This window comes from Dermacentor andersoni, unplaced genomic scaffold, assembly GCF_023375885.2.
Source record: "Dermacentor andersoni unplaced genomic scaffold, qqDerAnde1_hic_scaffold ctg00000044.1, whole genome shotgun sequence".
Classification (NCBI taxonomy): domain Eukaryota; kingdom Metazoa; phylum Arthropoda; class Arachnida; order Ixodida; family Ixodidae; genus Dermacentor; species Dermacentor andersoni.
This window is the reverse complement of record NW_027314758.1, coordinates 531,233-550,131: the sequence shown is the minus strand read 5'-3', so window position 1 is coordinate 550,131 and position 18,899 is coordinate 531,233. Positions and strand designations below refer to the sequence as shown.

The following is an 18,899-nucleotide window of genomic DNA, read 5'->3' as shown; positions in this document are numbered from 1 at the left end:
TATTATGCGCTGTACAGAGTGCTTGCTACCGCAAAGTCAAATAACAATATAATCTCCGAGAAGACAAGAACTGGAACAGTTATTTATGCGCATATACTTGGAATAGCATTACGTGTATCTCTGCATAGCGTCTGTTCGAGACATTTGGACAAACGTTTAACGTTAATTCCAACAAATGCATTGGATCTACCGTAGTTATTAATAGCCCAATTATTGCAGAGAGAGAGAAAGAGAGAGAAGAAAGGGGGAAAGGCAGGGAGGTTGACCAGAGGGAAAGATCCGATTTGCTACCCTATGCTGGGGATAGAAGGGAGGGGGAGGCAAAGTGAGAGCAAAGTAGAGAAAGAGAGAGAGAGAGGAATAAAGAGAGCACAGATAACAATCACAGTCAACCATTGTCACACCGTACTATCACCGCACAGCAAAGCAGCACTTGTTGCACTATAAACATCAGTACAGGCTATAGCCGCTTGTCCAAGTCTGTTCTTCAAAAACTGCAACATTGCCCTCGTCGCCCCTCGCTGTGAAGCTCCGATTCGTGCAAAATAAACGAGGACACATATCCCTCGTTCATCGCGCTGCTATCCAAGTTCGTGCACGACTTTCTGTGGCGTGAGTGAGTGATTTATTCTGATGACGTTGGAAATGTTGGCAACTGTTCTGTCACCGAATTCTCCAACTGAAGGGCAAGCTGCCGAGAAGAAGCGTCCACGTGACAGCACTGCCGAAAAATAGTCACTAGCCTCGGCTACTGCCGTCACCCTAGCTTGGCACAGAAATAAAATATATCTCAGTATATTTTTTTAGATATATGTATTCGTAAGCACACAGATTGTCTTTTCCTCATCGATATACTGTAAGAAAATATGTAAACTGTAAAAAACTTATAGGCACCCATCAACCCCCTTCAAGTGACGCAGGCGCACCTGAAAAACAGCGATGGCGGAAGACGTGAAATGAACGAGAGCGGAATGAACCATTGGTCATAAATTTTCCGGTCGTAGCATATGGTTCTGGAAAAATAGAAACAATCCGTTTCCATCGTAAGGGCTCGGGAAGTTAACGGCCCTCTTAAATAAGTTATCATCGTCGTCTATTTTATCCTTAAGGACCCCCGGTGGGGCATTCGTGAACAGGTGAGAATGACACAGGCAATAAAGCCGAGAAAGGATACGACAAAATACGTAAACAATAGGTTACGTTACAGGGAAACAAAATGTGCAGCATAATACAGGAAACAATGAATAAGGGATATTACCACTTGTAATGAATAATAACTATAGCTCTTTAAATTTCTCGGGCATCCGCTCCTTCGGAATGTTATCTGGAAGTTCATTTCAATCATCATTGGCAGAGAGTAACAGAGATTGATTAAGTGTAACGTCGTCTGATAGCGGTATCTTGAGTAACGCATCTTCCATCCTTTTCAGGTAGTAGAGGCCGTCGTCACCTACGTCATGATCTTCGCACAAGCTGGGGACGTGGCGGTCAGCTCTTTCAAGCCGGGCACCAATTTTTACGACCAGCAGCAAGACGTGGTCGCCTTGAAGAATCTGTAAAGTAAATGTCACCTGCGTGCTGCAAAGACAGGCCCAGTGGTTGCGTCACTCTTCCACACAAATTTCCCTCAAAATCAAACCCGCTACACAGGAATCCAGCTGAAGTAGACAGACATGAACAATAAAGTTTTTTCTGATCTAACTGCAACACACAAGCATGAGAAAAAAAAATTATTAAGAATAGACTGTGTCTAAACAATTAGTTTCTGGCCAATAAGCTATGCTTTCTTTCTTTTCTCCTTTCTTTCTTTCTTTCTTTCTTTCTTTCTTTCTTTCTTTCTTTCTTTCTTCCTTCCTTTCTTTCTTTCTTTCTTTCTTTATTTCTTTCTCTCTTTCTTTCTTTCTTTCTTTCTTTCTTTCTTTCTTTTCTGCCCCTTTTTTTCACGGTTAGCATTTATTCAGCACGCACAACGCTATTGGATATATTACGTCAAATATTTAACACGTCCGAGTGATTGTCCTTTCTTATCTCGGAGCAGTTTAATTACCCATGCAGCATAGAAAGAAATGTTCCAACTACCTAAAAACGCCCCAGAAAGGTTATTGAGTTCCCTGTTGCCGCGGTCGCCTTCTTCATTTCAGAAACTGTTTTCATATATATATATAATTGGTTATGCATAGTTCTATATAGTTAGCATAGTTTCTCGCAGCAGCGCCATGGCTACCAGGCCTGTAGAGGCGCATCCTTGCCCACCGAGATGTTGTACCTGCACAGACGGTCGCTTGTTTGACGAATGTGCGATAAGACGCAGTAAAATTTGCGAAAACCTATGTGGGCGCATTTCGGGCGTTACAGGTGCATGCGGTAATTTACGTAATCCTGCATGCGTATCTGAATATAGCTTGCCTGTGTGTGCTGTAATCCAAAAATAAAAACAGCAACAACATAGTTCTTGGTTTATCCTGCGTAACAACTGGCCTGGAAAGCTTCATTGCGGTCTTGCAGGACGCACTTAGTGGGCCTCTCTCACGTAGGGACTGACAGGGAGTATAGCTGGCGGGCCGGGTCTGCTGGGCGGCCCATTGCTGGTCGGCGAGTAGTGAGCTTCCAAGGGACTTCTCCCACTTGTTCGAGGTAGAGGTAGAGTCTCTACAGTCCCAGAGCACGTGTGCGAGTGTCGCCGTGTCCCCGCACGAGGGGCACGTGTCGCTGGGGAACGCGTCGCGATAGAAAACGCGTAACTTGCGTAACAATTAGAAATATTTCAAAGAGAATAAACGAAAATTCATGCCATATGTGACATTTTGTCATTTAGAAACTCCGAAAGGTAATATTTGCACAAGAAAAGTATGCAAAAACGCGCGAACTTATTATGTGAGCGCCTTATTACGGCGGGAAGCTACGCGCTACGGGACAATGTAGGCAAAAGCACGAATCACCAACCGGTGTAAACAACGGAGACAACGCTGTTTGCATGAGTAGGAAGTACGCCCTGCCAGAGTTTGTCTGCGCAGTCCTGCTTTCGAAGAGTCGGCGCGAGAATAGACGTAGATCAAGGCGACGCGCTTTTCTTTTTTTTTTTATTGGAACCAGCGCACGTGCCAGGGAATAAATATTTAAAGAAGGAAGGAAATATGCGAATCCGTGGGAGGTACTCTAATCAGAAAAGAACCAGAAGCGATGATTGCAGCTACTGTAGCGGCGTGGCCTGGCTTTGTGTGGTAGTGCACGACAGAGCCTCTCAGGTAACACAGACACACCGTGTGCACTCCTGTTGCGAAGAGCGCGGCAGGATGCATTCAACCGGGGTGGGGTCTTCTGTATGCGTCCACCTAGCGGACGTCTCCCTTTCGTCTGTTGCTGGAGTGCCGATTGGCTGAGATGGCTGTCTCCTCTTCACGCGAGCCCCCTCCCAAGCAATCAGAATTTGAGCAGCAGACGAAATGGACGTGTCCACCAGGTGGACGCTTGCAGAAGACCAGCCCCGGGAGATTGCTTTTCGCGCTTGCGCACACTGTAGCCAATTTACCCACTCCTCGCCTTTACATGGCGCTGACATACAGTGCCGTCGTTCCTCGTGCCTTCTGAATAAAAAAAAAGAAATGCGAGTGTGTACATCGCGCATGCACGACCGCGATGGAACGCGAGCAGCGGAAGGCATAAAGCTGCCTGTCTTGAGCCAACCGAGCGGAGCACTGGCGGTGTGTTCACCTCACTTCGCCGTTCTTGCGGCCAAACGCGCTCCACGGCTCTGCCAGCGTTAAAACCTACGCGTGTGCCCGCACATGTGCTGGCCATAGAGGCAAAGCGCGACGGCCTAAGTGCGCCTCTAGTGTTCTTCTCACTGTGATCGCAATAGAATGCACTGGGTAACCACATAAAGTCATGAGCTTACATAATTTCCAAGACACTTTCAGAATTAACTGCGGTGCGTATAGGCATTTCAGACGATAGAGTTTTCTTGGAACCAAGAAAAGAAAAAAATACAAGTCCTTACAGAACGGTTGTCAACCCCTTTAGCAAGTACATGCGGTCACATTCGGTTGTTGTAGCAAGAGCCTCATTGTATATAGGCGTAAAATGCTTACGAATATTACCAAGTGCAAGAACAGCGCCTTCAAGTGACTTATTCGAACGTGACGTCAATTAAAATGCATTGGCTTTTGAGAATGTCACCACTTTGGTCCCCCGCAGTCTCCTTTCGTCTGCTCCCAAAATAGCACCTCTTCCTCTTCAAAATCACTCTTTCTCCTGGGAGCCTCTCCTAGAACTTGCACCGCTCGTTGATAGGGAGTGCGCAAACTCATCTTTCGTTTTTTTTAGTTGCTTAAACGAGATATGTTACTTTATACAGGGTATATGTTGCGAAACAGTGCATTGGCACCCTCATTGGTTTGATTTACTTCTAATTTATGCACAGGAAGAAAGCTTTGAAGCTTTGAAGAACATCAGATAGCTCTAACGGACTAGACACACCTTTAGTTAGCCAGAATTCCGTGGAGCCGCCGTGGCTTCGGGGAAGCGTGCTCATGTCGCACCTCGGTGGCCGGGGTTCGATTCACTCCCAGTTCGAAATATACCAAATTTACTTTTCAAAACCCTTAATTTACTTTGTCTACAGGAACCTCTCCGAGAAACTTGACGTCAATCCTAGCATTTCATAGGCGCTTTTGCTTTTTGCGCCATCGGCCATTTTTGGCCCCATTTTCGGTCACGCCGGCTACGACGGATTTTCGCTCAATGGGACAGCCAGCTACAATAGCCCTTGCTTCCAGTTCGATGTCGGCGTGGTCACCCGCAACCCATGGACGTTGGTTGAATTGGATGTTTCGCATATAGACCCATTGTGGGCAAACAATGGCGAGTAAGTTTGCATGTAACTATAGTTGTTATTTTCAGTTTCAAAATGTGTACTGTTTCTTTTATGCCGCCTGTCAAAATATAATTACGTAGTGTTCATTGCATAGCAGTGCTAATGCCCTCCTGCTTTGGTCTCGTAAGAGACTGACAGTATTGTAAATAAAATAAAATGATATAATGGGCGTCAGCTTCGTAGACTACGGCGTCTGCTATGTTTTTCGGGGCTTCCACAAGAATGTAGGGCAACCGAATATAGCGGCGCACGCCGTGCTTTGCGGATTACGGCTGATAATATGAGGTCGTCTGGAAGAACATCCGCGGAAAACGTGTGAAGCTGAGGTTCGTCGCTGCTTGCATGGTACCTAACTGTGTACGGGCGTGAAGTCGCTGTAAAAATGACAAAATAGTCAGTATTGTAACTAATAGTAACGGCAGCCGTTTCTTGATAAAATAATTTATTAGGGGCCGACCTGTGCCCGTCAGCTCACGATGATCGACACTAAGCAAATATGTCTCTCGTGTTGGTCTTGATGTTGAGTCCTTTTGAACATGGCATATACCCAGGAGGGGGATTGGCCACACAGGTGAGAATTTAAATATAAATTAACTGCAATGAAAATATATAAACCTAGATAATAAACCTATTGAGCGTGAAGGTATACCAAACTTAAAAAAAAAAGTCGCCTCTGCCTTTTCCACAAGATTTACCACAACTCGGTATTAAAAGAAAAACTTCTTACTCCTCCTTCCTACTTTTCATCCCGCAGCGATCACCTTCATAATGTTTTCGTGCCATCTTGTCGCACGAACGCGTACTATTACTCTTTTTTACCTCGCACCTGCAATGACTGGAACCACCTCCCCGCATTGGTCGCTACTATTATAGACTCATCGAGGTTCAAGACTGCTGTTTTCCATGCCATCTAAAAAATATTTTTTTCATTGATCTGCATTCTTTTTCTGTGTATATGTACCACTCCTTTCTGTAGCGTCTACGGGCCTTGAAAGTATTTAAAATAAACAAATAAGTAAATAAATAAATAAATAGAGATTGAAAGAATGTGTCCCAATATGTGCTTCGCTTCATCCACCGTCCTCTTCTTTTTTATAACTCCCGGCATGCGCTGTCCAGTATTATTTCGTTGTGCATTGCTTCACACTTGTAGTCTCGTGTGTCTTTTTGGTTCAGGATATTTATTTATTTATTTATTTATTTATTTATTTATTTATTTATTTATTTATTTATTTATTTATTTTATTTATTTTCTGATGCTTTCAGGGCCATTGCGAGAATTGCAGCAACGAGTGGTAAGACATTTTTGGAAGTGCAGGAAATACCAAACGCAATCAAAGTGGGAAATGTGACAACATTATGCATTTGACTAGCAATCAAATAATTACATTGGTGTACATTGATGCATAGGTGTGCGCGAAAAAGAAAAGCATGAAATAACAAACAAATGAAAAATCACATGTGCGTAAGCGTCGGGCGTCTTTTGGTTGCATCGGATTGTCTGCGGCAATGTTCGATTGTATACCCGGCGCTCGTTTGTATTCGATTCTCAAGTTTTCCTATTACAACACGACTAATTTTACGACGTCACTATTGTTTCTATCTTATCCTCTTAGCGTATACGGGCCATACACCGTCACGCGCATGGATGTAGAGTTCGCTACACCCTACATTGAAGAGGTGGTATGATGGAATAATAATTGAGCGTGCACTAACAGGTTATTTGTTCAGCGCTGTCTTGTTCAAACTTGTATTTCTGCGGAATGTTTGACCTGAATCAAACATGAAGAAGACTGTCGAAACAGAAAGGTTTCGCATACCTTGCTCTATGTTTACTTTATGTTGGCTATACTACCTCTCATCCATCAAGAAACTTATCTGTTTGGTATTTTGAACGTTACTTACCATCCTTAAGCGATCATTCTCTTATTCATTCCAACATCAACATTTCACGGCCAAAATCTGAAAGAAATATCAAAACTATTCACGACTACAAGAAAGCTGACTTTGAATCAATTAACAATGAGCTCTGTACTTTCTTTGACAACTTCCTAACTGATTTCGACAAAACACAGTGTGCAATCGAACTAGGATAAGTTTGTTGTTAAAATCAGTGAATTAAAGGGAAAATGTATCCCTGCCTACACTCTTTCCTATAATTACAACGCTCCTTGGCTCAATGCAGACGTTAAGCGCTTTCTAACAAAAAGAAACGTTGTAGAGATCATCAGTTAAAACATCTGTAAACAGTGAAAGGTGGGCAGCCTGCAAGCGAAGTACTTATGACTACACAACAGCGCTTAAGCAAGCTGAAGATAACTTTTTAAAGAACACCTTGCCATCCATGCCAACTAATGATACGAAAAATTCTGGTGCACTATTAAACCAAAGCATGACAACACCATAATCCTTGTTGATAACACTGATAATGCATTCTCCCTGCTGATTGCCCATCCATATTAAATGACGTTTTCTCGCGCAACTTTTCTAAACGCGCTCATGAAACGCGTCCAACTGCACTGTCTTACGACTACGCTGCAATGTACCCTTTAATAGTTGAACCCGTCGGTGTAGAAAACATAATCGCATCACTGAAACTGCTCCTGGCTGTGACTTAATTAATGCGAAGTTTCTAAAAAAACGCTAGAACATAATGTTCTGTTATTCTTGCAAACATCTCCAAGAGTCACTTGACAAAGGTTCCCTCCTGCTGATTGGAAGGTGGCTAAGGTGATTCAACTCTACAAAACAGGTACTAAACATTCCCCCTTAACTATCGGCCTATTTCTTTAACCAGTATACCATACAAAATTTTCGAGCATATTCTGTTTTCTCATATTGCCAACTTCTCAGAAGCAAACTCGTCTTTTCTGAGTTTCAACACGGCTTACGCAAAACACATTCATGGGACACCCAAGTACTATCGCTCATGCATAAACTGAACCTAATACTTGACCACTCTTAAGTAGCAGACTTAATTTTTTTTTTGAACTTCGCAAAAACGTTCGAGAAAGTGTGCCATAGCTTATTAATCTACAAACTGCACCAACTAAACCTTGATCCCAAAATTCTGTGGCCTCAGATTTTCCGCACTAACCACTCGCAGTTCATTTCAGCTAACGAATTAACCTCGAAACTGAACCGAGTTTATTCGGGCGTGCTACAGAACTCCGTGCTTGGACCTCTCCTATTTATCATTTATATTAGCAACTTACCTTCCTGTGTTTCGTCTCAGATTCACCTATTTGCTGACGACTGTGTCATTTACACCGAAATAACTTGCGATTATGATGACACCAGGCTTCAATGTCACCTTAATGACGTTTTACATGGTGCAATGCATGGTTAATGTAATTAAATGCTAACAAGTGTAAATTCATACATGTATAGAGAACTACCTATGAATTACCTGTGTACTCCCTTAATAACGCTCCCTTAGATCTGGCAACAACTTACAAGTATCTTGATCTTCACATCACATCCTATCTCACTTGGAATACCCACATTGTTCATATAGTTAGTCACGCTAACCGAATGCTAGGTTACTTTTCCAAAGAACCTTCTTCATTAAGATTACTCGTCTATAAAAGTCTAATACAGCCCAAATTTGAGTATGCCGAATCAATCTGGAATCCAGGTCAATTAATCCTACCGCCCTCACTGGAAACGGTTCAGAATAACTCTACTCGATTCATTCTTTCTAACTATATACATATAGCCCTAAATTACCATCCTTGTCATCACGTCGCAAAATGTTCCGTCTGTGCCTTTTTCATCAGTTAATTCATCACCCGCTGTTACGCACCAAACTCATTTCCCCACCTCCGTATGGAACGCCCAGACTAGATTATATTAATAAGGTCGGCTTACATTATGCAGATCCAACGCTTTTATGCAGTCGTTTGTACCGTGTGGAGTCGCCTTCCCGCCTCGACGGTCACCATCGCAGATCACCAATTATTCGAGAACGTCATAGCTAAAACTGTATAACTAGGAACCTTTTTCTTCACATTGGTCAACCTGTACGCGCGAACGCCATAGCTAACCTGGCATATCTCGGCGCCATTTGTGTGTGTCAAGCACGCACGCACGCACGCACGCACGCACACACACACACACACACGCACGCACGCACGCACGCACGCACGCACACACACACACGCACGCACGCACACACGCACGTACACACACACACGCACAAACGCACGCACGCACGCACATATATTGCAACGGCAGTCTTCTTTATAGCACTGTTCCTGTTGGAATTTCGCAGTTTTTACGTACTTACTGTTTAAAATGCCCCCCTTACTTTATGGCCTGCCATAGGGCCTGTAAGGTTCTCCAGAGTATATATATATATATATATATATATATATATATATATATATATATAAAACTTCCTGCTTTATTAACTCCTGTTTGTTGAATTTACCTGTTTTGCTTGTAACTACTCCCCTGAATAAAGGGAAAATCAGACATCCACCGGTTCGTAGCAAACGCTACAAAGGAAACCCATACGGGTTCCTCGAAAGAGAAGCCTCATAGTTGAAGAAAAATTCGTCCTGGTCCGGGACTCGAACCCGGGACCACCGCCTTTCCGGGGCAGCCGCTCTACCATCTGAGCTAACCAGGCGGCTAGCATATGGCAGGGCGAAGTCGAATTTGTCGACAACACACGAGGCAAAGGCAAGGTTTGACGTAATAGTTCTGCGGAAACCCGCAAGGTGGAGAGAAGTAATGAATAAAGGGAAAATCAGACATCCACCCGTTCGTAGCAAACGCTACAAAGGAAACCCATACGGGTTCCTCGAAAGAAAAGCCTCATAGTTGAAGAAAAATTCGTCCTGGTCCGGGACTCGAACCCGGGACCACCGCCTTTCCGGGGCAGCCGCTCTACCATCTGAGCTAACCAGGCGGCTAGCAGATGGCAGGGCGAAGTCGAATTTGTCGACAACACACGAGGCAAAGGCAAGGTTTGACGTAATAGTTCTGCGGAAACCCGCAAGGTGGAGAGAAGTAATGAATAAAGGGAAAATCAGACATCCACCCGTTCGTAGCAAACGCTACAAAGGAAACCCATACGGGTTCCTCGAAAGAAAAGCCTCATAGTTGAAGAAAAATTCGTCCTGGTCCGGGACTCGAACCCGGGACCACCGCCTTTCCGGGGCAGCCGCTCTACCATCTGAGCTAACCAGGCGGCTAGCAGATGGCAGGGCGAAGTCGAATTTGTCGACAACACACGAGGCAAAGGCAAGGTTTGACGTAATAGTTCTGCGGAAACCCGCAAGGTGGAGAGAAGTAATGAATAAAGGGAAAATCAGACATCCACCCGTTCGTAGCAAACGCTACAAAGGAAACCCATACGGGTTCCTCGAAAGAAAAGCCTCATAGTTGAAGAAAAATTCGTCCTGGTCCGGGACTCGAACCCGGGACCACCGCCTTTCCGGGGCAGCCGCTCTACCATCTGAGCTAACCAGGCTTTTTTTTTTTTCTTTATTGCCGTTTTGGACGCATAACACAAAGTAACATGATAAAACACTTCAGCCACACTTGGGCTGACGCGAGTGGTGCTAAAATCTTTTCAATTGGACTAATTCATCAAGTAGTGGTATCCACTCTGGTGGATCAGTCCGTGCCCTGAAACATTCTCGAACATAAAGAACACTTTCGATGAAGTTTTCACGTGTGGTACTGGTATTTATGTCTGCATGTCGCACCTGCATTCGCATTTTCCACAGACTGTGGAGGCCAAGGAGCATGATTAAGTCGTAGGGCACTTCTTCACTATCAACTGGTAAGTACCGGATGCCGTAAGGATTTAAAGGGAGTTCCTTTTTAATCGTCCTCTGAAGGACATCCCAGTAAAAAATGGGATCCCAACATTCTAGGAAGACATGTTCCACTGTCTCGGGCTTCCTGCATAACAAGCAGTTTGTTGTCCATGGCACGAATAGCCCTTTATCATGCAGCCAGGTTTTAACAGGCAGCGTACCGGAATGCAGTTTAAAAAAAAAGGTTTTGACAACTGGTCTAACGGGCATGTTCTTAATTCTTTTTAAAATATCTTGCCCTGGGCCTCCAAAGTGTGGTGTCCGATAAATGGGTACCGGCAACATCACGTCAACCAACGCTTTGTACAGCTTTTTCTTATTGACATTGCATAGGTACTCAGGGCTGAAACGTACTTCCAACATCTTGTACGACAGAACAACCTCGCGCAAGTATCCTGTCACGGCACCACACATGTTATCACAGGAGACCAGCCTTCCAGGGAGCAGTCTCTGTAGGCGTACTTGCATAACAGTTCTTAGAAAGGGATCACTTTGATCACGGAAAAACATAAATCGCGAGACCACTTGACGCAAAAAAAGATGCGCCAGGCCAAGGCCTCCGCTTTTAACGGAAACAAACAGGTTAGTTCGGCTGGTTCTTTCCCAGGTGGACGCCCAAACAAAAACAGCAAAAACACGATGCATTTTTTGAATAGCTGTTCGGGTCGCACACAGCACATTCATGACATACCAGAGCTTGGAAATCAAAAAGACATTACAGATAGAGGCACGGGAAAACATTGATAGCTGTCTTCCTTGCCACGCGACCGCTTTCTCTTTCATTCTCGAAGTTTCTTCTTTCCAGTACGAGCTGGGATCCCGATAACAATCCAGAGGTACTCCTAGATACCGCGTTGGCAAGGTGGACCATCGAAGCCGAGAAAAACAATCCGGTGTTACGTCCCATTCGCCATGCCAAAAACCGGAACTTTTTCCCCAATTGATCTGACTTCCAGTCTGAGCGCAGAATTTTTCAATCACAATTGTCGCTTCACAGATGCTCTGTCTATCAGCGCAAAAAACCGCTATATCGTCAGCATACGCGAGTACTTTCACGTGTGATGACCGCAGTCTGTAACCTGAAATTCGGTCAGAGTTGATAATTGCCAGGCATAGTGGCTCTAAATACACTGCGAAAAGCAAGGGGGAAAGCGGGCATCCCTGTCTTACTGAAGAACGTACAGCAAGTTTGTCAGTGAGATCGCCATTAACTATAATGCGGGTCGTACAGTTCTTGTAGGCCATTTTTACGCCCTCTACTATAATGTCACCTAGTTTGGAGTGTTCCAGGATGGAAAAAAGGATTTCGTGGGAGACGCGGTCAAAGGCTTTCGCCAAGTCGAGCTGCATCATTGCTATCTGACCGCCAACTGCATCGACACATTCTAATACGTTGCGTGCGACATGTATATTTGTAGCGATGCTACGGCCTTTAATTCCACACGTCTGATGAGACCCTACCAATTTCGTGATCACAGACTGCAGTCTTTTTGCTAGAACCTTCATAAATACTTTGTAGTCGACGTTGGTGAGACTAATCGGTCGATATGACCCCACCAACAGTCGTTCTTCCGGATCATCAGTCTTGGGAATTAGAACTATGTGGGACGTATTGAAAGACAATGGAACCTGTTTGCGCTCATAAGCCTCAGTTATCACATGGAGCATGCACTGTGCAACAGGAAGCTTAAAGGTTTTATAAAAGGCCGCACTTAGCCCATCTGGTCCAGGAGCTTTCCCAGATGGTAGGTCGTCTATTGCTTTTTCTATCTCCTGTAAAGTTATAGGCAGTTCAAGACGTTCCTTAATTTCATCATCTAGTCTTGGCACCAGCCTCAAGAAGTCTACATGGAAGCCTTCTATGGTCTCGAGCTTATTGCTAAGAAGTTCTGTGAAATGTTCGGCTATAGCACACTGAATGTCTCTCGCATCTTCCGAAGTCCGGCCGTCAAATCGGATGCTCCTAATTTCTTTCTTGCAAGCGTATCTTTTCTCGTCTGATAGCGCTCGTTTTGTCGGCGTTTCGCCAGCCCACAATTTTTCAGACCTTGCGCGTATGACGGCGGCCCTATACCTGTCGGCGTCGATTCTTTCGAGCTGGCATTTCACTTCCCGTATTTCTTTCGTGAAAGTTCCCGGCGCGCTATTTTCCATGCTCAGCATCCATTCAAGTTGCCCGTTCATTTCTTTTTCTTTTTCTTTCTCTTTATAGCGAGCCACGCTGCTCTTTTCTATTGCTTTCATTTTTACCCACTCTTTGAACCCCTCCCATTCAGTTGCAAAACTAGCTGGCTGCGCGTCTAGCAGTTTGTCTAGCTTGGTCTTTACTTGCATAATGAACCCTTCATCCTCCAAAAGCTTTGTGTACAATTTCCATAAGTGCCAGTTAAAGCGCAATTTCCTGCCCTTCATTCCTAAAGTCATGCTCACGAGGCAATGATCACTGAAAGGCACAGGTTTAACGTCATAACTTGAGCATAGCGGCATAAGATCGACAGATACATACATTCTGTCTAGTCTCGCATGGCTCTCCCGCTGAAAGTGCGTGTATTCTGGGTGGGTCCCAGTGGAAAACACATTGCCAACATCCTCGAGACCATACTCATGCACAAAAGTATTCAAAACTTCAGAGCTCTTGTCTCTCAGTGGCCTAAACTTCACTCTGTCAGCTGCGGCGCACACACAGTTGAAGTCTCCCAGTACAAGCAAAAACTTGTCGCCATTCAACCATGGCTCAAGTGATTCAAAGAAAATTTTACGCTCGCTTTCTACATTAGGAGCATATACACAAACAATTCGCCACCAAAAATTCGAAAATGTGAAATCAGCAATCAAAAGGCGACCACTTGGGCATGCAAATACAGACTCTACGTTCACTCTTAACGTCTTGCGTATGAGTACAAGGCACCCACCCGACGTCCCAACAGAATGACAAACGCACACATGAAAGTTTGCTTGAAAGGAAGACACCATGCGGTCAGTGTGCTCTTGGCTCTCTATTTTCGACTCTTGTAAAGCAATTATGTCAATATCGTTATCCAGAAGAAGGCGATTAAGCTGGTATTGTCGCCTTCTTGCTCCCAGACCTCTGACGTTCAAAGTCGCAACTCGAAGTGGAGCAATAAGATTAAAAGCCATGTCTTAGAAGAAGAAACGCCTCTATCCGCATGGTGCCTACCTTCATGGTTGACGTAGCCTTCCTCACTACTGCCAGGACCTCTTGACACCGGTCGACCAACACAACCGGCGCTGACACCGACCAGGACACTGTTACTACGGAGGCTGTTTCCCCGCCTTCCGCGGGTCGGCCGGAAGGTTCGGCCGCGGTTTTAAAGACGAGCGTCTCACTCCCCCTGCCTTCGGCGGAGGCTCATCGCCGCTACCGCCTGGCTGAAGCTTGACGTCTCCGCTTTCTTCATGCGGACGTTTTCCAGCAATGGTGCTCGCCGCTTCCTGGTTCGTCTCCATGGTATCAATGCCGGGGGTCTCCACGCTGCATTCTTTAACGTCCGCGGCTTTCGCCGCCTCCTTTGCCTTGTCATCGTCGTCCTGTTCAGGCTTATGCTGCGCCTGTACACTACCATCTGTTGCGCCGGAGGGCCCCGCCTTCTGCTTCACCAGAGTCGTGAACGATGGCTGAGTATGGCGCTGTGGTTGTCCACCCACACGGGCTGCTTCCTCAGCATCCGTCTCGTCCATCAGCATCTCGGACGAGTCCTCGCTGGTTCCCGGGCCTGTAATGCTCGCGTAAGTGCGAGTACACTGGTCTTCTTCGTGCCCGAAGCGTCGGCAGATTCCGCAACGCGGGACTCGACATTCCTTGCGGATGTGGCCCGTACCGCGACACCGAAGGCACAGCGGGGGTCTGCCTGGTACCACGACAAGCGCCAACTCACCGCCAACGCTCAGCTGGTGTGGCAAGTCATCCAACTTCACGCCCGCTTTCAACTTGAGGGTGACAAGCCGGGTGGTTGATCCCTTCTCTGTCATACCTTGCACACGCCAGCGCTCCCGGGCTACTTCGGTAACTTTTCCATAGGGCGCAAAGGCGACACGCACGTCCTCATCAGGCACATTGTGTAGAAGCCAGTGGAGCTTCAGTCGAACGTCCTGGTTCGCCGGGTCAATCACCAGACAGCGCCGGTTTTTTACACGCAGCTCCCCGATGCTCGATATCTTCTTCACCGCGTCCGCGTCCTTGAAGGTGATAGCCCAGACATGGCTCATGCGATACGCCCCCAGGGCGATAACATCCGGAAGAAGCGAATGCGGTGCCAATGCGTCACGGAAATCTTCAATCCGGTACGGTCGCGCCGTGATATCAGCGTGCAAAAAAACTGTATTTAAAACATAACGACCTGTTGGCAGACCTGGCAGAACAACTTGGTAGGTGCCCTCCTGTTCCATCGTCCTGTTTCCGCGGCCAGAATAGGCCGCTGTAGCCGCTCCAACGGAGCCCGTCATCATGCGTCCGTCACGCTCGGTGGCCGGAAGCAGAATCACTGCGCCACGACTTCGGTCCTGAGCTAACCAGGCGGCTAGCAGATGGCAGGGCGAAGTCGAATTTGTCGACAACACACGAGGCAAAGGCAAGGTTTGACGTAATAGTTCTGCGGAAACCCGCAAGGTGGAGAGAAGTGGAGAGAACCCGGTGGTCCCGGGTTCGAGTCCCGGACCAGGACGAATTTTTCTTCAACTATGAGGCTTTTCTTTCGAGGAACCCGTATGGGTTTCCTTTGTAGCGTTTGCTACGAACGGGTGGATGTCTGATTTTCCCTTTATTCATTACTTCTCTCCACCTTGCGGGTTTCCGCAGAACTATTACGTCAAACCAAAACAGCTTTTTCAATCACTTTACACAATGCATAAGTTATGCAGTGATAGGGCTTTCCACAAGATGTACACATTTAGGTTTATAAAATGTTGCTGAAACACACAAAGTATTGGTGAAAGCGTACAGTACACGAAGGTAACCAAGAAAAAAGAAAGGGCAAGCAAACAGGAAAGGCAGCCTCAGTTAGCTTCGTGCATTGCAATTGTTTTCTTACCGTGAAATACCCAAGCCGCTCGAATGCAGGAATCGCTAATCATATTTTATTTGACCGCAACGTCGGATAATAAGGCATTAACAGACAGAATTCACAAGGAAGACAACGCTGAGTTGTACAAGATGGCAGTGGTCAAACGGGTTTTTATATAATCTTTGTTCAACGTTCACAAAGGGATCGCCGTATGATTGACTTAGGCCTAAAAGAGATGAAATAATTTTCTACGGGGAGTTATCGCACTGGTTTTGGTCAGACACTTTTGGCTCTTGTTGAATCACTTTTGCAGTTTCATAACATACATACATACATACATACATACATACATACATACATACATACATACATACATACATACATACATACATACATACATACATACATACATACATACATACATACATACATACATACATACATACATACATACGTGGGCTTGTAATACGCTAGTTTCCCTTATTTTTACGGTATTCCTCAATATTATTCGACACAACGCAAGAGATGCGACACCCATCACAGGCCCGAGAATATTGCAAACCAACGGCCCCCCAGATTGTCGTCCCATCGGCTCGATGTCCATATGGTCGCTTTTCTACCAGAAAACTCGCCTTCATGCATAGCATTCGCCGCTAGCGTTTTCCGCTAAACATTACGGTTACATAAGCTGCAGTTGCCGAGAAGCGTGAGAAGCTGTCAGGGATCTTTGAATGTCATTGTGTTCCACTCTTAAAGGTGAATGCTTCAGCGTCCACAACGATTTTGCAAGTGAAAATTGGACAAGATATCCCTGTCGAATTTTAATTCATAACTAATTCGCTAACTACGCCACGCACAGTAAATATTAATATTAATTAAGGACGTACTCACCTTTTTCAGCCCTGAGTCGTTCATTGCAATAAGTAATTGACTTGTTGAAGCTGTTTTCGTTCGCTCAGTGTCTTTATTTCTGATTGGGCTTCGTCTTCATGCGGCATTGAATCAATACATAACCGCGGCTTAATTACGCCAATTAGGATTGTTTCATGTTGTTAAAATTTGCTAATAAAATCTTTAAATGTTTTATTATTTTAATTTCAAACCTTATGTCCCTATCTGTTCTGACTCGCATACGATGACCACTTAGAGAGACAAAAATGAGTGTGATGTTCATTATCGTAAACATTGTCGCATAATTACGCCAATTAAAAATGTTTCTATTCATCGAAAGTATGCATCTCATATTTTCCGACCTTCAAAACGTTTCATGGCAAATATTACCTCCCTGCCTCTTGCCGTTTGCCTATGAAAAACAACCAAAGGTTGTCAAAATCAGCATGACGTTGCTTTACCTTAGTATAAACCAGGTTTCTGAAGACTTTAATGCTTATCCCAGCATTATTTTTATGCTCGATGTTAATACAAACAATATGTTTTTATTTGCAACCGTCTAAATAGGGCCTGCTATACTTATTACCAGCACGAATTCTTCCTCGACCGCGAAGTCTTTATTCTGAGAAACCGTATGGGTTTCCTTTCTATCCGCGTGCTACATTCGGGTGGATGGCCGATTTTTCCTTTTCGTGATACTTCCTCACCTTGCGGGATTCCGCAGAACTGATTTGCCGTAATTAACACATATTGACGCATGCAAAAAAAAAAAGAGAGAAACAGATACCGAGCACTAAACTTAGTATGAGTTTCAATAGCAATTTCATTAAGCTAGGAAAAATATTTCGCTGAACTTTTGAGAGAAGGGAAATATAAAATGCCGTTTCAGTGTGAATGAGCCTCATGTTGTAAGGAGACACAAGTCCCTGCGCGAACCGAACAACGGGCTGCTTTATCTCAGCATGCGTGCAAAAAGATAGAGAAAAGAAAGGAAAATAAAACATTGGGATGCGAAACGGCCGCAGACATTTGCCGCACGGTTTGTCTTAATTTGTCCTCTGCTGTACACCTCGGCCGCTTTGACACTCCGAACTCGCTCGCTTATCGAAGCAACACTCCGGGGTGTCGTACCTGATCAATGTATTCTCCGTCGCGGCCGTATGCACACCTTTCAGTGCGCCTCGACGATGCTGCTGTGTTCAGTTGCCAACACTGTCATCTTGCTGATCTTTCGAGACCCGAGTAGACAAGAGCAAGCACTGCTCTAACAGCATCAGGCTCAACGTGGCGTTGCACCAACTACTTCAAATACCAACTTCCTTCGTACGGAAGAAAAAAAGGCGACAGGAAAGAGCGCTGCTAACATCCATTCAAATGTATTGCTAGCACAGCAATTCAAAGTAAGAGGCGAAAGGGGGAAACAGGCAAATCTGCGCGTATTTGTTCCTTCCGTGTGATTGTGCGCTGTGTAAGGCTTATCCTGGGGGAAGAAAGATTTCACCAACCAGCCCAAGCAGCTACTGTGTTGCAAACTTCAGTTATTGAAGTCGTCGGTGTGTTCAGTGGGCAGTGTTGCTGAGGACTTGCAGCGCGCTTTGTGTGATTGCGTCGATATTCATCGGGCTGTCAATCTCTGAAGGATGCGTTGTATTTGTGCCTTGACTGTGTCACCTAATAGTGCGGGACATTCGTGGCGAAAAACTGCTTGCGCACTGCCTGCAACGAAAGCGCTTCTGTTAGCTCTGAGAACTGCGGATCCTGCTAAGACTTTCTTCTCAGTTCGAGTGGATGCGTTTCTGTAGGTGTATGTGCTGCCATTTGTATGTCTGATCCCTGTGCTTATCGTAACTTCCACCTAACGCCTGAAGCAGCATGCCAGGCCATCGGCATGGCATAGATATTCAGCCTATCATTAAAGACCGCATCTCTCTACCTCGCTTGTTCGTGTGTGTCGCTTGCTCACACTTTGCACTTGGAAGCCTGAAACCATGCCAATTACCTCAGGTGTCGGTGCCCCACACTCTAACCCCTCTCCTACCCTTATTTAATGCTAGTAGCGGTCCTTGGGAATTTCACCCAAAATGCTGCATGTTGCTCTCTATGTATCTATGTATGTCCATATCTAACCTGTTTCCCGCCAACTTGGGTCCGCGGGTAGTCCGTGTCAAATCGGTAGAGCAACGGGCTGATGCGCTGGCGGAACATGGTTCCAAAGGAAGCATCGGACCAACTTAGGTCACTGGGCATGTAACGCTACGTATGTGGTGCTCTTCAATGAACCTC

At 45.4% G+C, this 18,899-nt stretch overlaps 4 non-coding genes across 4 annotated transcripts; all 4 read right to left on the bottom strand.

Annotated features, from left to right (window-relative positions):
- Window positions 1–9,431: 9,431 nt before the first annotated feature.
- TRNAS-GGA (transfer RNA serine (anticodon GGA)) lies at window positions 9,432–9,506 on the bottom strand. The gene has a single exon. It is a non-coding gene; the product is annotated as a tRNA-Ser (tRNA).
- Window positions 9,507–9,713: 207 nt separating this feature from the next.
- TRNAS-GGA (transfer RNA serine (anticodon GGA)) lies at window positions 9,714–9,788 on the bottom strand. The gene has a single exon. It is a non-coding gene; the product is annotated as a tRNA-Ser (tRNA).
- Window positions 9,789–9,995: 207 nt separating this feature from the next.
- Window positions 9,996–10,070, bottom strand: TRNAS-GGA (transfer RNA serine (anticodon GGA)). Its single transcript has one exon. It is a non-coding gene; the product is annotated as a tRNA-Ser (tRNA).
- Window positions 10,071–10,277: 207 nt separating this feature from the next.
- On the bottom strand, window positions 10,278–10,352 carry TRNAS-GGA (transfer RNA glycine (anticodon GCC)). The gene has a single exon. It is a non-coding gene; the product is annotated as a tRNA-Ser (tRNA).
- Between the last annotated feature and the right edge of the window lie 8,547 nt (window positions 10,353–18,899).